Source organism: Andrena cerasifolii, chromosome 1, assembly GCF_050908995.1.
Source record: "Andrena cerasifolii isolate SP2316 chromosome 1, iyAndCera1_principal, whole genome shotgun sequence".
Taxonomy (NCBI): domain Eukaryota; kingdom Metazoa; phylum Arthropoda; class Insecta; order Hymenoptera; family Andrenidae; genus Andrena; species Andrena cerasifolii.
This window is the reverse complement of record NC_135118.1, coordinates 13,927,841-13,949,782: the sequence shown is the minus strand read 5'-3', so window position 1 is coordinate 13,949,782 and position 21,942 is coordinate 13,927,841. Positions and strand designations below refer to the sequence as shown.

The 21,942-nt window shown below is 43.3% G+C and overlaps 1 protein-coding gene and 1 long non-coding RNA gene across 5 annotated transcripts in view; one reads left to right on the top strand and one right to left on the bottom strand.

The window, feature by feature from the left end:
* The window catches only part of LOC143372224 (protein cortex), a 243,072-nt gene that overhangs the window by 114,596 nt on the left and 106,534 nt on the right, over positions 1-21,942 (bottom strand). The gene's annotated exons all lie outside the window — the stretch shown is intronic.
* LOC143378601 (uncharacterized) overlaps positions 1-21,942 on the top strand; it is a 180,601-nt gene that overhangs the window by 92,560 nt on the left and 66,099 nt on the right. Inside the window, exon 3 of one of the 2 annotated variants that reach the window (XR_013088349.1) lies at positions 11,579-11,626. This is a non-coding gene — a long non-coding RNA (uncharacterized LOC143378601). Of the gene's footprint in view, positions 1-11,578; positions 12,566-21,942 lie in introns of those variants that run through there. The other variant, XR_013088339.1, reaches the window with a different exon arrangement.

Below are 21,942 nucleotides of genomic sequence, written 5' to 3'. Positions count from 1 at the left end.
TAAAAAAAATAACAAAAATTCCGCAGAGGATTCCGATTATGTTATATAATCCGATCACGATACAGATTCGGAAATTGATTCTGCGGATATAGAGATATCAGATGTAGAGGAGGCGTGTACTTTGAGCGAAGGAAACGTAAGTATTTATTCTTTATTCTCAAGATGCAGTTTCTAATCCGAGGAAAATATAAATATTTAATACCTTTATGAAACCATAATTTTATAAGTATATTTTTTGAAAAACAAATATAAATATAAAATATATTAGATAATTGCTATTATTGAAAATTAAAAATCAAGTGATAAATTCAAATTGATAAATAGACAATGTAATTTTATTATTTTGCATTCGCACAAATTTTTATATAACATTTTATTTTTAAAATCAATTACAATGCATCATTTGTATATAAATAAATTTTCCAGAACTCATAATATTATAATACGATTAATCATTTTATCATAAAAAATTAAGATTATTTACGTATAACGATTCTGAAGTAAGTAACATACAATGTTACGCATTATTTATATTATTTTAGTCCTTTTATTAAGTTATTTCTGATTACATTACCATCGGTCGAAATGACCGACGTGCGCCTACTAACGTAAATTATTTGGCGCGCCTACTCTCGGGTTAACTAACATCCGAGAAACTACAAAAATTAAGAGGACGATGTGCCCCATGTTATCAGTGTGTGAAACAACATTCTAACTTTCCCTGGAGCTTCCCATACTTTCCAGGAAAATAACTCCACATTATCCCCAGTCTCAAGTTTCCTCTAATTGCAAGATGACCGATATTCCGAATTACAATTTTTCCTTCCTCGATAACAAAAGCTTTCCCGATGCCCCCGATGAATGAAGACGTTGGATTGATGTCGCGGGGAGGGGCGCCGTAAAAACGCGTTTAATGGAGATTGCTGGATAACAAACGCGATCCCGGTACGAATACGCTCGGGGAACATTGGCATCGTTACGTACGGTACATGTCCTCGCGTGACTTAGCAGAATGCCGAGGGCGAATTTGCATGTTGGCCTAAATTGGAAAAGACCTCGGGGGGGCACGTTCAACTTTGTACGACGTTCACCAGGTGGATGTTTATTCGCTACCACGTAAAGAGGAACGCGATAGAAGGCGGTGCCACGCTCCGGCCAGGTGTCGGAGGCCGTAAAATTTATCTACGATCGGCGCGTATAAATTCCGTTTTGTTTCAATTTCATTGACACGGTTAATTTCCCATAGATAAATCACCCTTTCCGTTTCGCCGTCGCTGCGCGCTGGTATGCCGCCGGACGTGATAATTTCTTGGATCCGACTTCGAGGGGCGTAATTTGAACAAATGGTGACGGTTAATTTGCTGGCATTAATCTAATGAAGGTAATGAAGGGTATACTTCGGAATGGAGGTAATAAAGGGCGTCTTAGTTGAATGTCATTAGAAATGTGTCCTTTTTGTTGTAAAGGAGATTCTATTGCGCTCACTTTTAATATTCGATATTTAGTTGACTTAAAGCTATTAGTATGACAATTTTAACCCTTTAGCGCCCAGACACTTTTCCCGGCGGGAAAAAAAATGATTTCTTGCGATTAGTTAACTGAGAAACGATGAATCCCCATACCAAAGTAGCCAGTGGAAATATGATTTTCTGGATGTGACGTATACGTCACACTGGGCGCTAAAGGGTTAAGCGATCCATGCAGAAACGAAGCTTCGCAAAACGCATCTGTCCTGACCGGTCTTCTACCGCGGTATATTTAATTGTAAAAAGTACACGAAAACTCGGGGAAACGCAAGATTGCAAAATAGTTCCTTTAGGCCCCCATACGCGGTTAACCAAGAAAGCGATGCAGAGGCCGAGTATCGAATATCGAAGTAAGAATTTCCTCCGCATGCTTCTTTACGCAATCTGCGTATAACTCCAGCTCTCCGCTGGCAGTTTTCACTTTCGAACTATGGAATAACCCTTAACGGGGACGATTATGCAACTGTGTCGAAACGGACACGCCCCGTAACATAGTAGCAAGCGGTAGCAAAAACACGTCGCTCTTAATCACGAGAGTCTTTCGCACTGTGATCTTTTGGCGATCCGTGAAATTAGAGTGGCCATTTGGTGGGTACGCGACGCTGGTGATGCTGCATTAGCAAACGTTAGATAGGTAAATACAACGGCTCAAACTGTCTTGCACCATAACAACGTGATCCTGAACAACTATCTCCTCACTTCAATACCGATTACGTCTGCGCGATGATGCAACCGCTATTGCAGAACTGCAGGTAAAAGTTTAAAGAGCAAAAAGTGCCTTAATAAATATATGTTGAGAGCTAGTCCTTCGCGAAGTAGGTATTTAATTCTGGAACAAAGATATTTCGTACTTAGCAAAGTGCGTAGATCACTGCAAGATATGATAATTTAGAGAGAGCCAATATAGAAAGAATTCGAATCGATTCCCTAAAATTCAGCGTTTCTAAACGGGCTGATCTGCACCCAGCTAATGTTCCCAAGGATTCGCTTACTGCAGGCGATACTAGACCCAACTGGAACTCGTTTGCAGGAGTAGAATTTCGGTGGAAACGAGGCTCCGTATCGCCCTCGTCGCGAGGGATTCCGCTAACTACTGCGAAGTCAGAAACCAAACAGGTATAATTTGAGCGGACGATAATCTTGTCCGTGTGCTCGCGCCGGTCCGCACACATTCTTACCTCGCGAGCAACACGCACCGCGAGCCGCTCGACAGGGGGAAAAAAAGTTAAATTGGTAATTACACGGCGTGGCATTCCGCGATTTCGAGTCGTCACGAAGCGAACGAAGAAACGGGGGAGCGGGGCAGAAGGAGAAGCGACTTAATTTATTCCGGCCAATAATCGTCGGGGGACCCAGGCGGCCGACCAAAATGGATTTCAGACGAGGCAGGCCGACCGATGGAATGTGACACCTGCCTGTCGCGGCTGAGGCTACTTCACCGACGCGCCGCGGCCTCGCGGTGTGCAGCGCGCCCGGAGACCGCGAAACGAGACCACTTCCGTTTTTACGCTCGCGCCGCGCGCCAAATACGAGACGTGGACGCGCCGCGCCCACCGCGGGATTCTCCGGGGCACGTTTTTTTCACCCCCAGGGACTCCTTAACAAACTGAAATCGTCTACGTCACGGACTCAATTCAGGGTGGAATCCGTGGACTCCGTGGTGTGAGGCTGCGCTGGCCTCGCACCCGAACGGACCGGTTCGCTCGCGCGCCCCGTTCCGAGTGAGTTATCGCGATACAAATTTTAATTGTGAGACGTGTAACGTGCTCCAGGTATTAATTGGCCCATGCGTGGCAGGCCGGCGGATCGGGAGAAAATTATAGGATCGGGGCGGTCTTGCAGCGGTGCGATCGCAATTGGGAAATTTGTAATTCGAGGGGGATATTCGTGGAAGCGGTGACAGGCTCCGGGGTGTAACTCATGGCCGAGCAGCTTTTTGCGGGAAATGCAATCGCGAAGCTGAGAACGGTGGTTCTTAAATCGGGTACTCATTTGTACAGGCTGATTCTAGGAACTGGGCCCGGTTATGGCTTTATACTAACAAGGGAATATCTGTTTTCTGAGAATTCAGATTTTTCTTTAAACTTTGCAGGTTTGTGGGGAACCTCAATAGAAGTGCCAGGCAATTTTTCTTTTCTGCTACTATTTGGTTCTTCGGAATGAAAATTGAAAACACACCTTGTAGGTTAAAATGTGTGTTTCCTATTTTGGACAATATAGTAGATATAAGAAAATTTTTAGAATTAAAATTTAATGGTTTTTCACGTTCTATGAAAGTATGCAATCGAATTGTTATGTTGAGACTCCATAGTTTTTAAGCTTTACTGTTACTAACGCGAAATGAAAACTTTCAGAATAATTGAAGAGTCCTTGTAGAATTTAGATAACACTGAGTGCCAAAATTAAAAAGAAAATTTTATCGGAAAATGTTCTACGTGCCCTTGGTAATACTGTAATATAGATTTTTAATGCAATTTTCCTTTGTAAATAAGTTGGTAATAGTGCTAAAAGATGGTACCGCTGGTACGTCTAACGTCACTTTTGTAGAAAACATTGTAAGACCCAATTACGCGGTAGGTAAACAGGATTGGCACTTATAGATGCATTTGGGTTATTGTATACTTACCGAAGCATATTTAGCAATCAAAAAAATTTTAAAAAAAATTACAACCAACTTACAAAAAAATAAAAATGCACTAAAAAGTAAAAAATAATTTTTTCTCTTATTCATTCTACGACTCTCATATTTTTTAAGTCGGCGCCAAATTTACACAGTGCAAATGATGAGGCGCCGACTTAAAAAATATGAGAGTCGCAGATTAAATAAGGGAAAAAATTATTTTTTACTTTTTAGTGTATTTTTATTTTCTTGAAGTCGGTTGTAATTTTTTAAAAATTTTTTTGATTGCTAAATATGCTTCGGTAAGTATAAAAAAATTTCTCTTATTCAATCTACGACTCTCATAATTTTTAAGTCGCCTCCAAATTTACACAGTGCAAATGATGAGGCGCCGACTTAAAAAATATGAGAGTCGAAGATTAAGTAAGGGAAAAAATTATTTTTTACCCTTTTAGTATATTTTTATTTTCTTCAAGTCGGTTTTAATTTTTTAACAAATTTTCTATTTATAACTTTTTAGTCCTATATATAGAGGCACAGTCATTATTATTAACCAGAACTGGCAAAATATTGGGCCAATGTTGATGCAATGTAGGATGGGAGCACCGGGGCACCGCCCTCTTTCGAATAAAAAAAAGATCAACAAAATCAATCCATAGGGTAAACCCGGGTAGACGCGATTGGGCCGGAGAGTTGGTCGAAACAGTTGATTCCTAGAGAATTAATTGTTCCGAACCTTAGCACACTTTTGCATATACACAAATGTATAGTCTAAGTACAGGGACTCGACCAAATCACCAGCCCGACCGCGTCTCCCAGATTTACCCTATGCCGAGGAGTTATGCGGGGACAAACATATAAAAAAAAAATACATAGGGGTCGAATCTGTAACCTCCTCCTTTTTAGAAGTCGGTTAAAAACAAATCAAATTTCGTAGATAATTTAAAAGTCAGGAAGATTTTTCCTCTCTCCTGAAAACTTACATTTTTGGCACTTACAGTGTTTTCTACAAGAACTCTCCAATTCTCATACAGAAAAACAAAAGTAATGCTCACCACTCCATATCCCATCCCAGTTGGACATTTATCATCGCCATTACTCCGTCGATGAAGGTGTAAACCATTGCATACCAAGAATTTCGTTGCGAAAGCCTATTTATCGTTACTTAATTGTCAGAGCTCCTCAGGACCGTCCATCGATCATTCCTCGCTGTTACCACCCTCGCGTCGAGGCTTATCCGGTGATCCTCCGTGTCCCGTTTGCCCATTGCATGAAAACCCAGCCATAGAGGGCTGCTCGCGGATTTTCTTCCGGTTAGCGAGCACCGTGTTCCCATAAAGTCCAACTAAGGCGTATATGGTGCAATATGCATGCTGCCCTGGCCATTGACTTACGTTTCTTCTCGTTAAAAGGCCTCGTAGATCGATCGACTTGGCATGCTGTACGCGGTCACTCGTTGTTATTCCTATTCTCCGTCGTCCACCCTTCCCTCCCATATCTTTATGAGCGCGCGCTGCTCCGTTTGTTTCTCCGGGGCCGTTTTTCCGTCCGATCCCCGGCTTCATTTTGTTCCAATTGTTCCGCATCCTTACGGTTTTACTTCGTTCCACCCGCGGCCCGGCTTTACACGCGGGTAATCCAATCCGCGGCGATAGAGATCTATCTACACGAGACCGCGAGCTAGACCGTTTGCTCACGGATTGATGCTGGAAAACGCGAGCTTATGTTAATAAACAAGCCCCGCATTTATTGTTTCCGCGTCAGTGTTAGCCCCGGAGGGCTTCCTTGAGAGAGTTACGTTTGAAGTAACCCGTTGATGAGCCACGATGCGGTGTTAACTAACATCCAGTGATCCATACGTTACAAACAGACTCTCGCCGCTTCCTGTTACACTCCAGCTGGGTATCGCGCGACTGTTTCAGGGTGGATATCGATAAATCCACTGTAAAATCAGTGATCCACGAGAGTGCCCTCGACTATGCCTCGAAGCGGAGTTAGCGCGCCAGAGGTGCTGATTCTTTCCACGTATCGTGGGTGGAGCTCGGTTGCCGCAACATCCGGCAAGCAGCGCAAAAGTATGACCGCGCACCAGCAGGGACCAGCAGCTCCGTTACGCAGGCTACAAATTTTCAATCACTCGACGCGTTTCCCGATTACTAACCTCGTGCTCTTACAAGCGTGTCGATATTTACGCGCGCCGCGCACAGGCGCGCACGTATGCCCGCCGCTCGAGATCCGATTCGCGCGGGCTTATCCCCCGTTTCTTTTTCCCTCGCCCTCCGACTGAATTACAGCCTGAAATTAAAACGCGTGTAACCGTGCGAACGATATTTGTCCGGCCGCGCCGCCGCGGAACCGGCGGCGATCCTTATTGTACGCGGGCGTGCTACAACGTCGGATAATTCGTAACAAGTGTTGCGCCCAATTTACTACTTTACACGTTCTGAATAAGTAACCGCGGACGCTCGGGACTTTCTCTAGCGCGGGCACGGCCATTCGAATGCATTATGCATAACGCATTGGCCAGCGGAACCGCGAAAATTTACGGACTACGCGGTGAGCCGATGTCTCAATTATGCTCGGCTTTAATTTAACCCGGTATCCGAGCGCGGTCGAATAAAGATACGAGGGCGTGAGTCGAGAGCGGAGATAAGTAAATGGAGCAGGTTAACGAACGGTGTAAATTGTTATTATTTTCACTTTATTATTCGATTGTGTGGAACGTATGGGGGCACGTGGACAAAGAGAACGCAAGAGGTGGCGAGCTAGTAAGGTTGCTAGAACTTAACCCAAGTGGAGTAAGCTGCACTGATGCTGGCACTGCACTGGTCACTGGCACTCCTGATTAAGAAGCCAAATATTAAGAAGTTACGAGCTTAGAAAGTACTTTTTTTTTTACAATTTCTTACTTTTCTATCACCACAACACTGCAAATTCCAGTAGTTGAACTACACATTTTAACTCTGGCAACACCACCAAAAAAGGCTTAAAGGTAGCGGTGGGACAATGGGCTGAGTTTCAAACGCCCGCCATCTAAATGAAAACTGACATGTACGATGGAAGAGAAACATTCCGCTACGAGGAAGAATTATTGATGGCTTTCTTAAGCAATTATCCCGGATCAGATGACTTTAAACCTATAGATCTTAATTTTATTTTCTTTTGTCTGATCTCTTATTTATTTTTATGTTGAGTTATTGATGAAGAGTGAATTGTTAAAAAGTCAACAATTTATTTTCAGCTTTTGAGTGGCAATAATTGATACACGCTGTGACCATGAATGTACTACCTACTTGAGTATACCAATGATTGTACTTTTAGGCCTATTGTGTTTTTCATTGAATATTTTCAAAATAAAAGAATTAATAGGTACCCAAGATGTTTTACTTCGACGAGAGATCTATAATCATCGATAATAACTGAAAATTAAGACCATATAAAAACTACACCAAGAAATGCAGGCTTCCAATAATTGGAATTTTCGCTTAGGGATCTAATCGTGGTTCCGACGGTTCTATCTTTAAAATGAAAAGAGCGTTGTACTTTAAATTATTTTTTCTGCGTGAGTTAATCACGCCACTCTGTCGCCGATTTTAATAGCGTCCGCCACAGCTATTCGTGTGGTTGTAAGCAAGAACACATTAGTCGCGCACCAGATAAGTAAATATTTTTGTATCATTATTTTTTTTATCTATTTTGATTATTTAACGTCGATATTATTGATTTATTCGTTCGTATGGATCAGATGACATTTAAGAACATGGTGTAATAGTGTTTATCGTTTCAATATATGAAATAGCCGAATAGTCTCTCAAATTGTAAAATGTGTCGATAGGGGCTAGTTGTTACCGTGACTTGGGGCACGTTGTTACCGTAACAACTTGCCCCACTGCAAATGCATAAATTGTTCCTGCTGTGCTTTAAGATGCGAACATATGAATGAAAAGCAGAAAGGGGCACGATTTCCATCGAAATAAATGAATGAAGATAAAAACTGTCGCTAGAGAATTCAGTATCTGCCACTTGACTCTATAGAGAGTTATTAAAAAACTACAATCTGGACAGGAAATCACTGTAGGCTACAAGTACAAATCTCACTAAGTAGGTACCCACAAACAGTTGAATGTAAGACTGATTTGTAGAGTTTAGTTTTTCTACCAAACATAATGTTTATGGTTATTATATTGTTTTGGTTTTCTTTTAAAGATAATACATTTTTGTTGATCCGATCCTTCATAAATAAACATTATTGTTGGAGTTCAACGAGTCTCAGTGTTAGGACTAAGGGGCTGCGTTTCTCTTTTTCTGGAGAAGAGGGGCGAAGGGTCTTGACCGGGGCATAAGGTGACGACCGTAGCCAGTCTGAAAATTGTGACCAAACCGTGCAGACCGCGTTCCGTCTCTTAAAGTTTCTTTTTTCTTGTATACTTTTATATATAACCAACTAACATTAATACGTGGACACACTGTGTATTGTCTATCTATACAATAAACCATAGTTGTGTTTATAGTGTGACATTTATTTTCAACCTCTGCGGAGTAATTTCCAACAATTATTAATAAAATTCTGTTTTATTTCATTAGAAAATGAAATATTACATTAAAAGGCAACTCTTATATATTAGAAACAACTTACCCTAATGCCATAACAACTTGCCCCATAAAGGAGTAAGAAGTTCCGCTTTGACCAGCCACAAATAAATTACTTTTAATGAAAAACCTATTACAATATATTAATCACAAGCTTAAAATGATAAAATATAATAAATTTAACAAAAAAATAGTCAACAGTGAGCAGAATAACTACATTATTTTCCAGTCATTCTTTATGTTTCATCGAAATCGCAAATTTTACCCCCTGTCTCCCCTACAGTTTGCCCTACATACCTAGTCTGTGAATTTAAAAGAATACTATAGAGATGTAGATGGAAGGTCAAAACTGCTTTAAATCGTGGAATTTAGGCAGTACCTTTTTATGACGAAAGAAACATGTTTACGGCACATACCATAAAATGGAAGGAATATTCGCAGCTAATTAACATGTATTAAACAAAGAAAAGGATAACAATTTTATGCATTTTGTCACCTATAGTATAATCACAAAAGATGTAAAGTCATAATGGGATACTTAAAGCAAATTTAAAAATGTTAATTTTTATACTGAAAAAACAAAATATTCCAAAAGCATGCCAAAGTTCCCGCAAATTTGCGGTACCTTTCTTCTGAAGCACAGAAGGGATTCGATATCGTGCAAGGAGAGTCTAAAATTTTTATGCCATCTTCCTCGAAACGCGAGGTACTGCAAGTGACAGCGAAAGTAAATCAAAGCTCCAATTACTCGATCCCGGTGACGTACGCGCACCTTTCTCAGAAAGCATTGAAGCCACTTCGAAGCAGCACGATGAAAATCGTTCCGCGAGTTCGCTCCTCGAAGCGGACTTACCAAGTCTGGTAAGTTTTATCGTTCGGTTCGTCGATATCGTAAAGCCACTGGCGAGGCTGGCGCTGGAAACCCGAGCGATTTCTCGCTCGAACGGGCAATATCGCTCATCATAGGCATACCGTCGTCCATCGTCAGTGGTTATAATCTACGAGCGTGAAACGAGAAAGCGGGCTGGAACGCGATATGAAAATGCAGAAATCGTTCCGGGGCAGCCATTCTATCGCGTGCATATCTGTTTCTCTGAATGGGCGCAATTTGAATTTTCCGATCGGATTCAATTTAACAGGCTCGAGCGTCTGGGTTCGATCAACCCGCCCATAAATAACTGTCCGCGGAACAGCGTCCGTGCTACGAGACAAATTCTCAACGCGAATTCATCTCGACATTTGAACCAGAAAATAGGAACGCGCATCCGATGAATGCCGCTTGCTCAGCGGCCAGTCGACGTTGCAACGCGGGGCGCAGAATGCAACAGAAGCATTTAAAAGAATCCCACTCATTATTTACTACCCTTAATTTCATAAATTCTTTCCGAAGTTCATTTAAATATAATTCCTTTGATTATAATAATTTATCTTAACCCTTAACTGGTATACTGTTTTTGGCAAACGTGACTGGTATACTGGGGTCGTGGCAGACCCCAAATAAAAAAGGGCACAGAAATTTGTAACGTCGACACTAGAGCAACCACTATGAATATTTTCTTCTTAGGTAATGTAGGAAATAATAGAAGCGTAGAAAGTTAAACTATTATTATAAAATTAATTAGAAATTCAGTTTACCAATTTAGACAACCGAAAAACTTTGGGTGCTTGGGGTCACGAGCGACCCCAGGATACCAGTTAAGGGTTAAATTCTTTCAGTAGCAGATTATTTGAATATAATTTCCATACCCTCTTTTCAAAACGAAACAGTCGGTCAAGTGACTCAACCCTCCACCTCGAATTCGCCAGCGAGCTACGAGGATGAGTGTATTACTGACAAACATGTCGAGCTGAATTACTAATAAGAAGCCAGGAGGCGTTGGAGACAGTTAAATCCGTTGAAATGCTTCTAAAATTATTCTTATGACTTCGAAATCTAAATCCTCGCGCCAGCGTTGCCTGGGGCCTGTGCGGCCGCGCGCATGCGTGCAAAAGCAGCATCGGGAGTTAATAAGGGGAATACCATTAAATTTATTTATACACCTACCGTAGCACGGCCTATCTCCGACGTGGCTCTTGATTGTAATACCGTGAGGCCGGCCGATTAAAATCGCCGATACATAGGCGCTCTCGCGAGCGTAATAAAATACCGGCAAGGAACGCGGAGGAGAGAGAAGAGCGCGCGCTCTCCAATGCCCATGGGACGGTCAGACTGGACGAAGAGGAGAAGGCATTATGGACATCGGTTGCTCTAGCGGTCAGCGGAGCTCCGTGTAGGCGTTCACGTATGATTGCTATAAGTTTATGCCCCCACACTTCCAGCATTGCTGACCGTTGCGTGCCGCGTACATCTGGCCAGAAAATCGTTTCCAGATCGAACCATTACGGAGTCACGAGGATTTTCCCCTGTCCGACAGTTCGGAGAAGTCAGTTGGACAGTATTTCTATGCGTCCGTTGGGGCGTAGGATTCTTGGAAGGAAAGATTTCTGCGGGGCACGAAGAAGCTCTGTTGCAATACAGGAGATACCGATGCTAATGCCGAACCAGCCACCTCAACCACCAATGCCTCTCCTCCGCGTTTCTATTCGCGATACAGCCGAGGAGGGTTACACGGCCGACAGTATCGGAGCCAGATTTACTTGCTCATTCCGCGGAAATCAAGTGCACTACCGCCAGCTATTAATTCTACTATTATAATTCCCTGGGGGTGTGGAAGGCGCAACTCGCATCGCCGATTATCGTTTAATTATAGCTCGCGCGCCGTAATGCATCGCGCCGGCTCGCAAATTGCATCGCGACGGCGGTAGCCGGCGGTTGTTGACACATTCTTCGTTTTTGTTCCAGATACGAGAAATTGGCCTGGCGAACAGCGAATCGGCGGGCATAATCGAGGTGAGTCGGCGGGCGGCGCAGGCCTTAACCGCTGTCGTCGGTTGAAAACTTATAGAGCGATTACGTGATTTTTGCCGCGATTTGTCCTCGCCTTTTTTTCGGCGAGGCTGAGAAGCGGAGATAGGCCATCACGCAGGAAGCGCGGGTACGGTCTACCTACCTCCCGAGCAAAAAGTCACGGAACGAGCCCCGATAATAGCACAGATTACCATAGAAATTATAGTAAAATGTTGGAAGGCATTGGCTACCTGAAGCGCGCACAAGCTTCCCATGCAGGGGCTCGTAGGATCGAGGAGCAGCCACGAAAATCGAGAGACCTGCGCCACGGAGTAGGATAGCCGTGTTCCGAGAGATCTTAACCGACGCCAGGGGATGTTCATGCTCTTTTCTCGGCCCGAGAGGAAGTTCCTAATCTTCGAATTGACACAAACGCTCGCTGTAAACGCTGGGGAGGTTTTAATAGCAGGCGAACGTGATTCATTCCCGTGCTTTTGCATCCAATTGACAATTTTGAATTTAGCCAGCCGTGCTATCAGGCAGAAATTAATGGTTGCTCTATTACACATCCTGTGCTCGGAGCCGGTACACAGAGGTACATGCTAATCTCCGTGGCGCAAGCGGCGTGGAACTGTTGCAATTAATTTCAGAGAACCAGCACGTAGGACTATCGAAGAGCATCTCGGAATATCGGCATAGTGGAAGTTCATAGTGTCCGGCGAGCCGAGCATTAAATGCGCCCGCGGCGCAATAAGAGTAAACTCCGCACTGTACACGAATCCTGTTTATTTAGTTACCTGTGAATATTGCCCACTTCGCCGGGGTGCAAGCGGTGGGGGTTACCTTGAGCATCTCGCGAGGCAACTGGGATCGATTAATCAGACGTTTAGAGACCACGAAGGAATTTAAGCATAAATTAAGAACTCGCGAGGGAAGATAGAATCTCGAATTCCTGACATTGAGAGATGGAAATTTAGAATAATAATGCTTGTAAATAACTATGATAAAAAAATATCCCACTTGCACCAGTGTGCACCAATCCCTCCAGGATTAACCACAAAAATCGTGGATTTATCGGCTCGTTAGGAAGCCCGTATCCTTCCCACGTCTTTAAACCCGAAAAAAAGAAAGAACGGAGCACACATCCGACCGCGGAGCAAAATGTTTCCTGCCTTCGAAGTTATGGCTCCGACTTTAAGCAAAACACAGCGGCAAAGAAACGTTCGTATTGCAGAGAAAAGTTTACGACCCCGTCTCCCCCGTTTTTCCCCATTAGATAAAAGATCGATCAGCCGAGGAATTCCTGCCCTATTAAAACATCGTCGGGGGGGCCCCGAAGAAACTCCGCGGGCAGGAGAAAAAAGGGAATGGTAACAGGCTAGCGCAACATGCCCCGCTAAACGACTCCGATCTCTTTCATTTAAATACATCACCGGCTGATCAGCGCGGGGAACAAAAGAAGGAACCCGATGAAATATCCGATCGATGGCTTTGCCGCGCTGACGACACACATACGTCTTCTGTCCGCTCGAGCGAGCAGATGTCTGGCATCGGGGCTTGTCTTCGACAATTCAATAAAGCATTTCTTCCCGAGCAGCGGCGTGTTCGCTGCGAGCGGACGGGGCTCGTTCGCGTCTTGTCTAGCCCCAGCGCGGCTATGTCCTAGTGAGAAGATCATCGATCATCATTAGCTGCTGCTCTACGAGCCCCGTATCGGCCCCTAGTACCAACATGCCCGGCTCAGATCATTTAACCGGCCGTCGTACCGAAAATCGGGCAGCGTAGGTACCGTCGTTCCTCGTTTTTTCATAATTACCTCGGCCACCGACTTCGCCCGCCCGAAGGCTCGACAATTAATAATCCAGCGGCAGAATCCTCCAGCGACTCTTTCGTAATTGATCGAATGAACGATGATACGCGCTTTCTACTCGCGATCTAATCGGATCTGCGGCTCGGGGTCTTGAAATATCATTTAGGTGATAACATCGCCGGGGAGTTCGTAGGAAATCGTGGCAGTTGCTTCAACAGGCTTTGATTCTGGAAAATGTCCCCTTAAAGTTCTACGGTCACGTATGAGTTCCGCGACGCACAGTGGGGTATTTTGCCGATCTGGGCGGTCCAAATTATTTGTCCACTTCGGTCGGTTCCATGCTGTTAGGCTAATTCAATTAATATAAGGCTTAAAAAAACTGTATTATCAGGGCTAACAAATTTTTTTTTCAATCCATCTCCGTTTCATTCCGGATTTGAAACGCGAACAATTATGCTTCATTTCCTTCGTATGCTCGTCAGAAAAATTATGCAATTGTAGTAGGTATTTTTCCATAAGTTCAACGAAAAAAAAACAAATACCTGCTTATTTTTTCCCTTTTATCTACTCGCATTTTGAAAGAGCGTTATTTTGAAAAATCGCAAAAATTCCTCAGCTCAAATTCATAAGACCTCAGCTGTGTATTAAGCCCAAACTCAATGCCGGGAATCGTCGGGAAGTAGAACTATTGGGCTGAAATTTGAAAAAGAAAATAGGAAACAATACTAGAACAATGCGTTTATTCGAAACGCTATATTTTAGTTAATACGAGAGCTATCGCAACAAAAAGCCATGGAACGTAGAAACACTTACCAGTTCTATCAGAATCCATGGCTTAAATTTCTAACGGTACACTAAACTTAAAGAATAATGACGAATTATATAGCGACCTTTTATTTTTATCTGCGTTAAAGTTTTTATAATCGACTTTCGGCCACCCAGATCGGCAAAGTACCCCACTGTGCAACGGTTCAGTACCGTCAGTGTGAATGGCACAAAATATCCTTTCCCTGTTTTGGAATGGAGCAGATCACAGTTGCCTGTGTCGGCTACTGACACTGTCGACACTGAACCGTCACGGAACTGATATGTACGCGTAGACTTTAAGATGGAAAATTTTGTACAGAGCAAACTTTGGGCCTCGTTCGCTTGAACGTTTTCCAGAAAATATCGACGCGAGAACACGTGAATGCTGAAATGTAGGGGGTGTTCGCGATATACCGTCATGGGAGTTGTGTGTATTGTTAGGGTAACCACTAGTCGCCATAAAATTTCGTCAAGTCCAGTGAACATCGTTAACGTTCCACTAGATGCAATATCGTTACGTGTAACGCGAAACAATCGCCCGTAGTTTTGAAACTGGAGAGCACAACAGTGAATCGTCGTCCATCGAATCGGCGTTTTGTTGGAGAAGAGATCCCTTTGGATCGCTGTTGCTTCATTGAGCGTCCCGACCGTGATCGAGCTCCTCGTTAGGGAGAAATTTATGATAATACAACGCAACGTCTGTTTATGACGGAAGAAGGCGGAACGACAGGGCGAAGCGGACACTAATTCAGCCGATTGGACAGAACCGAGCATGAAGCTTCGATAATGCATCGCCCTTAGTGCAGGGCGAAGTAGGAAAAAGTGCTCGCTCTTACGGACTGGAACCATTCGATTCTCTATGCTTATGATCCTCGTCGGTCGCGTTTCAGATCATGCAGGCTCTTCACTGGGGATGTGTTATTCAGTCCACTCTACGGTCACGTTTATTCGGCGGTGGTTTCTGTTTTCTGTTGATTGATTGATACACAATGAGGTCTGAAGAGGAATCCCCCTGAATCGACAGAAGAATTCAAAGGAATTTCCTCGTAACTTACATTCCGATATGAAGGCTAAGGGGTAAAAACAGGGAATGCCACAAAACAGCTTTATTGAGAAAATTAGGTTTTAATAGTTTAGGCCATCAGTAAAGAAACAAGGTTCAATGAACTTAACTTTATTGTTCATAATATGAACAATTTATACTGCAATTAGGCATCAGGAAAGAACTGAGCATAAAGATAATTGTTTTACATTGTTTTATCATCTTTCAAGTGGAACACTGAAGAATACTGTAATAAAATAAATATCCATTTCTATTATAATTAAAACAAATTGTGAACACAGTGACGTCCGAGGGGTATGACTTAGTGCAAGCTTACACTATTCAGAAAAACATAGTGTAAGTAGGAAGACTGGGGACATTCCTTGTTTCGTTTCAGTGGGAGGGGGGGGGGTGGACATTCTCTGTTTTTAACCAGTACACCAAATCTTTAACGTTGTTTTATGTGGACATTTCTACTCTTATAACCCTTTGTGATTCGACAGTTCTTTGGCCCCAGTTGCCACCAACAATTTAATTTCAACCCCTTAAAGTAAATTTCAGCAGCAAAAAAAAGATTAATACATACCTATATATCCTCTACATATTCCCAAAGTTTCATAATTTTTTTAATTTCCGTGTTCGGGATCTTTCCTTGACAAATGTATGAGGGTTGAAACTTGGTAACCCGTCATACATGAAAATGATTACTCCAACGAAAAAAACTCATACAATATTTTTTGTAGAGAATTTCCTAAGCTATAAATTTCATAATAACTATTTTTGTTGCAACTCTGTTAGATAACGAGATACTCACGAAAAAACATCTTTTTTTACCTTCAAACCTCTGTAAATTTTTTAGCGAATATCGGATAGATGGGGACTATTGACTTATTATTTAAAATGACGAAATAAAGACCCATGCCAAAATGTAGTTTGCTGTGAATTATTCCGTAGACAGATGCTACTTTCACTGGACTATTATGATAGTGTTCCAGTATCTTACATTGCTTTTAGTGAATGGAATTCTTCGTGCACTGTGCAGATGCTCCTGAACGTTTATATCAGAGATTCCACTTGCAAATTGTATAAATATCCTCAATATCCCAGCTAGCAGAATAGTCCTTTAGTAGACGAGGGATTTAAGCTGCAATTCTAATTTCCTAGATTCGATTAATTAATTCTATCTACCTCTACAATTCACGCTTAGAAAACTCTCCAACATTGTCCCGAGTTAATACCCGTTCCCATCCGCGACGGTTATCAATAATCTGGCGTGCAGGCGATCACGAGCCGAGAAAACAGCCATCCTCGCATAAAAGAAGCTTGCACGTGGAGTGATATGGATCCCGATATCCAACAGCTGGCCAAGCCGACTGGCGATAAAACATAAGTTAGGTAAAGAAGCGCGTGTGTCCGGGGGACGTGGTGGACGCACGCACGCTGGACAAGCATAGCGGCGTAGTAGATGAAGCCCACGCAAGCTGGCAGGTACGCCAAGCGGAGGACGTAAGAACGCCGTCACGATCTATCGATCAGCCGACGATCCGAGGAAGGTACGCGCGTAAATCTTACGCTCGATCGGAGTACCTGGGAACGAGATTGTCGTCGCTAGCAGATATCGCCTCTGCCGGTTGATCTCTTATTCCCCTCGTTATCCGAGGGACAGATTTTCACCTGGCGCACGATCTTTCAAGTAGATTTCTATTTTCTGAGGTAGGAGAGCGTTGGATTGGCCTAAGAGAGGCATCGAGGATCGTGGGACATTTACGATGAGGAGAATTATGATTTAGCAAACTGCCTGGGGTATTGGGCGAGAAATATATGGAAAAGAGGGATAAAATAGGATCAGACGTTTGAAGGAATAAATAAGTTTACTTGTTAGTAAAAATACCTTACGTAACACGTTCGCTGCTATTTTGTGGTGCGGCAACGAAACTGTAATATTTCCTCTCAGCAATAACTTATCGGTTTTCTCAGTTTCTGTTAACAATTCTAGTCATTCTAGGTCATAATAGTGATGGATCATGGTTTCTGATATTTCAGAAAACTGTATGGAATACAGGAGTGTTAAGCCACACCTACTATTACTGCGCGGAAAGAGGACTCCTGACGGGCAATGCAGTCCGCTGCTAGCCCAGTCTGAACCTCCGTTTGTTACATTGTAGTAAGTAGATGTGGCCGAGTCTGCCAGTAACAAAAATACGTGTGCCCTGTCTTTCTGAGTGTGCACCAATCGGTGACAAAACACCAATCGTCACAGCGGCGGACTGTATCGCCCGTGACCGCCCGCCAGGAGTCTTCTTTCCGCGCAGTAATAGTACCGTGGCACAGCACAATTTATTCCCCTCGAGAGCTTGTTAAAAACAGGCGAATCCAGTGAACGGATCAAATTTTATATCTGTACTCTCGTCTGTGACACTTTCCAACCCTTCCATCAAATTACAACCCCAGAAGATTCTGCATCAACTCTATACACAATTTCTTACGAATAATGTCAAACATTCGCTCTATTACAGTTGAATCCCGCAGAATTACGTCCCACCGTTCCATACACGCGAAACTCTTCCACTTACTGCTCCGCAATACATTAAAATCCTGCAGCCCATGTTAACAATCACTGCAAAAGCAACCTTTCCATCTCGAAAGTCTCAAAAACGTTGCAGCGCGTACCGTCCATTCTGAAATCAGAGACTTGAGACACGACTGCAGTAAACGATCCCTCAGCCTCCGTAACTTTTCCGTTCCTTTTTCACCGACCGACGTGTACACCGAACACTCGCGCAAACACAGCCTGCGAGTGCTGGCCGCTCGACGACGTATCCGCCTGGAGCTCTACCCAGTGGAATCGACACTGGATACCTGGGGGCATGGTGCGCGATCCCCAAGTGTCGCGGTGCGTGCAACGTCCCATTAATTATGCAATTAATTACCTCCTAATTACCAGTATCTCCTCTTTAGCCTGTTTCGTCTCGCGGCCTACCGCTGGCGGCCGGGCTCTCGGGTTCCTTCCCCCTGGTACCGGTATGTATGTACCAGTTGACTTGCCTTCCCGTTGATGTTCCCGCAAGTACGACGTGACACGCGAGCTTCTCGTCGGCCGAGAAGAACTTTAAATCTGCCTACCTGCCAGCTCGCATGCCCGCTCAGACCCGCCGTCTTCTCGCGGCTGCGCGTGTTCCAAATGGTACGCGTGTTTGCCGAAGGATTGAGCGGCGCAAAGATGGCAGGTAAAATACGTGCGTGCGTCCCTCTTCGTGCGGAGCTCCCCTACTGCATCCCCCCCCCCTCCGCCCCTTCCCCATGCCATCTACCTGGGCCACGTTTACGTGGACGGGGAACGACATCTCAGCTTGCCGAGAACCTCTGTTTGGCTTGATGGCTGCATTGTGCGCTACGTTCGAGCTGTTCCACACGAGTAATTATGTTTTTGCTCGGAGGACTTTTGTTGGCTGTACCGGTCCATCGAGAATCTTTGCCGGGGCGCAGGCTGCTGGCTGCGGGCTGAGAGGAGGACCACTTTTTTCTTGTCACACAGCGAGTTAGCGTTGGCAGGCACTTTCGGCTTGGGGTATTAACATGCTCGGTGTTATAGCGGAAGGGTTGTGATTTAACGCGGTACTGGCCACGGTGGAAATTCAGAATTTTGGTACGACTGTAAAAAGTGATGAGAAAGTTCATTTGCGATATTCAGTTATAGAAGAATAGCAGCACCGGTATTTGGTGGACAGGTGGTTCTGAAATAAACGACTTACAAGGGGAGATCTCCAACTCGGAAATTCAAAAAATTATGAAACTTTGCGGATATGTAGAAGATATACAGATATGTATGCCGCAATTTTTTTTTGCTGCCCAAATTCACTCTAAAGGGGGAGATTGACACCCGAAAATTCGACTATTTTCCGATTTTGTCTTATATCTCGGGAACTGGAAGAAGTGTAAGTTTTAAATGATGGTCTTAATGAAAGCAAGTAACTTTTGTCTAACAACTTTTTTTTTGTATCTCTTACAGTGCGCGAGATGTAACACAAAATCAGAAAATAGCCAGATTTTCAGGGGTGAATTTCCCTTTAAAAGGAACTATTGCGTAATACATACCTATATATCCTGTACATATCCCCAAAGTTTCATAACTTTTTAATCAGCAGCTAGGGGATCTTTCCTTGTTAGTATTTCGTGTTATGCCATCAGTACTTTATATAACTCGGATTAGGTTAAATACTAAATCTGGATAAAAAGGTATCTAAATATTTGTGACAAACCCGTAAAATCTTAATATATAAAGCAGAAAGCTTCTATATATTTGTGTTTGTCTGTCGCCTAAAAACTTACGAAGGGTAAACTCTGGGGTCACGAAATGTGTCCCAGCTCATTATGCCTACTTAGCTAATCCAGATGAATGTGACTATTTTCACAAAAAATTAAGTAAATAATTTTTTGTATAAAATCAGAATCTAAATTTCGGGCGAAGCCGAGTAGTAAAGCTAGTATTCCTTAAATTCCAAAGGAGACTTTGGTAGATACGCCCAAAATCAGGCATCAATTTCACACACATCCGAAATATAAACTTTTGTTATATAAATTGTTATATCTTCAGTTTCAATGCAATGCTTTCTTATTTAATATACGTATAGATAAACTACTTTGTGTTACCTAGCAGCAATAACCAAATTTAAGCGAAAGTTGCAGATACGCCTTTTCGAATTGACACGTCAGTTAAATATTCTCTATAAGTACAGCCCTTTTTTAATTTATTTTGACTTCGACACTGAATTGACAAACACCTTTTTTCCTTTGAATAAAGGTTTCGTTGCCGATAAATATCGAGGGGCGTCGGTCGACTTTTGTGATAGGTAAAATTCAAATGGCACAAAGTGAAAATGGTATGGTGCTCGAATATTAAAGTGACTCACTGAATATGCAATTAGACGTACTTTTATTTTCTGCGCAGGGGGAATATCAACTCCCATTAACTAATTACCTATGTAAATTTCCAAAGATTGTTTCCAGCCGCTCGCAATCGCTGGATTTCGGAGCTGCAGGACTACTAGTAATTGCCGTAATTTTATGTATCTCGCAGCGGCCCTTCAGCCCCATAATAACTCATTTCGACCGGTCAGGTAGTAATGGCGATCATAAGAAATATTATCGAGCCGAATGCTAATGATGATGTTGCCTTTCAGCGATATATCAATCGTCGGCGACTTCGGGGCCGGCGTACGTGTACATTTTTACGAGATGGACTCGAAGAGATATTATCGTGTGTTAATTTGGAGCGGGATATGTAACGCACGTATGTCGGCAAGATTAAGCTTGCCATAAACGTCCTTAAGTATCTCGGAACCCTTTCAGTACAGCCTCGTATCTCCCGCTGTAATTTGAAGGGCAACATTTCGAGTCTTCTTCGAGCCATTTAATTCCCACGTTCTCGTTAAAAGGGAAGAACGAGCCCGCCCTGTGCAATAACTAAAATGTGTCACGCATTGGCGTGTTAATGAAGTTACGAGGTATTACATATGACATCGATACGTAAACGGAAATCAGATTCTAACTGAGTAATAGGATTAGAAAACTTGGAAAGATGAAACGATGAACACCGATGTACTTAAGGAGCTGAAGTATCGAAAGTATGATTTGAATAATCACGACGATACGAACAACATGGAGCACGTTTAATTTACTATCCAAAAATTCAGCATACACGCGGTACTCTCAATATTTCCAATTCAGCGTGATAAGGGGGCTTCAGCCACTGCTGTAAGACTTCCAATTTTTTCTGTCGGATCGTGGTATTCCAGGCAGGCATTTCACCCAAGGAATCGCCGGGAGACTTCAACGGGCCGATATTACGCAAAGTAAAAAGCTCTAAACATACATCAACCTGAAACATTTCTGACAACTCAACGAAACACCTCGCCGACCTCCTCCCCTCCCCTAGCCCACCCCCTCCCTCCCCCGGAGCGGGGAAAAATACATATGAACGCAAGTAACCGTGACTTGACACGAGATGCCGGCTTTTTCTACGCGAGTTAGCTTTAAATCACCGTGGTAATGGTCGACCGCGCCTCCTCGCGATGCCTCCGCGGTGTTAATGGGTGCACGCGAATCGCTTATATCTGGTATGCGGGCGTAATTATATTACGACTACTGGAAATCTTTCTGCAAATGTACGATAATTGCACGTCAGTGGCGAGCCACGGGACGGGTGGATATGGCAAACACGCGATACAGGCCCGATCTCCGAGTCACTCCGGCGACCCCTAACCTCGGAGGCACACACGCCCCCAACATGATGCCTCCGGTTCCATTCATCGGAAGAATATTGCCTAAAAGGAGAGGTCGTTAGAAATTGCGGACCGTCGGATTAAAAATGGCAGAAGTCGGCCCCGAGTGGAAGATCTGCTGATCCAAAAAGGAAGCTCATAGTTGGGCGACTACTTAGATAAAGCTTGGAGGATTAGATAGGTACTTGCTCAGGAGGGGTTTACTGAATTCTTACCATGCATCGTTTGCAAAGTTACTAACAATTTCTTCCGTTTATAATTGGCTTTATTTTAAGAGAGGAGGCCTACCTAGATATTTTGGAACAATCGATTTTTCGATTTTTATATTTTCTTGGTGTAGGTACCTACATCTTGAAAATATTTTCTGAAAATGTCAAGG